Here is a 1,924-nt window from a genome sequence, read left to right as displayed (position 1 = left end):
TTTGAGGTTTGATAGCTTTTTCGTTGTGATATGTTTTGATTCTTTTTTGTTTTGTGTATTTGCTCTATCAGTGAGTTTTATACTTTTGTGTGTGTGTGTTATTTTTTTGAGTTGGAGTCTCACTCTGTCGCCCAGACTGGAGTGCAGTGGCCCCTCCCGGCCACCACAGCCTCGACCTGCTGGACTCCGGTGATCCTTTCGCCTCAGCCTTCCAAGTAGCCGGAATTACAGGCATGTGCTACCATGCCTGACTGATTTTTTGATTTATTGTAGAGATGAGGTCTCACTGCCCAGGTGGGTCTTGAACCCGCGGGCTCAGGCAATCCACTCACCTCAGCCTCCCAAAGGCATGGGATTACAGGCTGAGCCACCGAGCCTGGCCTTTTGTGTGTTTTTATGATGGTGATTATTGTCTTTTTACTCCTAGATGCAGGATTACCTAGACTATTTCTTGTAAGACTGGTGTAATGATAACAGATTCACTCAGTTTTTGCTTGTCTGAGAAAGACTTTATTTCTCTCTCTTTTCTGAAGGATAGCTTTGCTGGATATAGTATTCTTGTCTGATAATTTTTTTCTTTCAGTTCTCTATATCTTATTCTCTCCTGGCTTGTAAGTTTTCTCTTGAAAAATATCCTGTTAATCTAATGGAGCATTCATTACATGTGACTTCATGCTTTTCTCTTGCTGTTTGTAGAATTATTTCTTTGTCTTTGACTTTTTTTTTGTAAAAGCCAAGGGGCAATGAACCACACTGTGTTATCTTTAATTAGGTAAAGATCTTTTTAACATGTCACAGAGAACATTTCACCCACCGCTCTATTTGGATGCCAGTCTTTTGTCTCTCTCTTCAGCAATAGTGAGGCAGATATCTTTTCCTTAGGGAAGAGAAATCCACAGTTTGTTGCCTTTGCCAATAACAAAAACCTTGGAGAGCTAAGTGGCAATGCTGTTGCCATTGGCATCTTTTACATGAACCACATCAAAAGACCCAGGATGTCTTTCTCTGTTGGTGATCACACTGATTCTTCCCAGGTTAGCACCTCCAGTCACCATACACAGTTTCACCATTGTCAAACTTGATGAAATCAGTAATTTTGCCAGTCTCCAAATCAATTTGAATGGTGTCATTCACCTTGATGAGGGGATCAGGGTAGAGGATGGTCCGAGCATCATGAGTCACCAGATGAGGAATTTCTTTTGTGCCCACAAAGATCATTCTCACTTTACACAACTTATACTTAGCCTCCTCAGGTGTGATACAATGAACAGCAAACTGACCCTTGGTGTCACAGATCAGGCAGAAATTCTCTACAGTCTTGTCAATGCTGAAGACATCCATAAACCCAGCAGGGTAGGTTAGATCAGTCCAGACCTTGCCATTGATATTAATGAATCACTGCATGCAGATCTTTTTTACTTCACCTCCAGTCAGAGCATACCTTAGTCTGTTTCTTAGGAAAATGATGAGAGGGAGACACTTCCTCAGCTTGTGGGGACCAGTGGATGGGTGAGGAGCAAACACACTGGTCAATTTTTCCAGCATCCAATGCTTTGGAGCTGCTACCCGCTTCAGATGCTTCTTGGGACCAGGAGCCATGGCTGTGCTGGGCATGGAAAGAGGGCTGCATTCTTCCGGTGTGTGGAGAAATTAGGGTCTGTCTTTGACTTTTGACAATTGCTTATAAAGTGCCCTAGGAAGAACTATTTTTGCGGGATCTATTTGGGAATCTTTGATCATATTGCTTTCAGACATTGGAAGCTTCTAGCTAGTATTTCATTAAATAAGTTTTCTATGTCTTTTTCCATCTCTTCTCCTTCTGAAACTTTAATAATACAAAAAATTAAACTTGATGGTATTCTCTTAAGTCTTATAGACTTTCTTCACTCTCATTATTGTTTTTAAAAACTCTTTAACGAGACAA

General features: G+C 41.2%; 1 pseudogene; it reads right to left on the bottom strand.

Moving 5' to 3' along the window:
• Positions 1 to 818: 818 nt before the first annotated feature.
• On the bottom strand, positions 819 to 1,599 carry LOC103270401 (annotated as a pseudogene).
• Between the last annotated feature and the right edge of the window lie 325 nt (positions 1,600 to 1,924).

Source organism: Carlito syrichta, unplaced genomic scaffold (genome assembly GCF_000164805.1).
Source record: "Carlito syrichta isolate Samal-C Ts95f unplaced genomic scaffold, Tarsius_syrichta-2.0.1 Scaffold309824, whole genome shotgun sequence".
Classification (NCBI taxonomy): Eukaryota; Metazoa; Chordata; class Mammalia; order Primates; family Tarsiidae; genus Carlito; species Carlito syrichta.
This window is presented reverse-complemented; position numbering and strand designations above follow the sequence as displayed.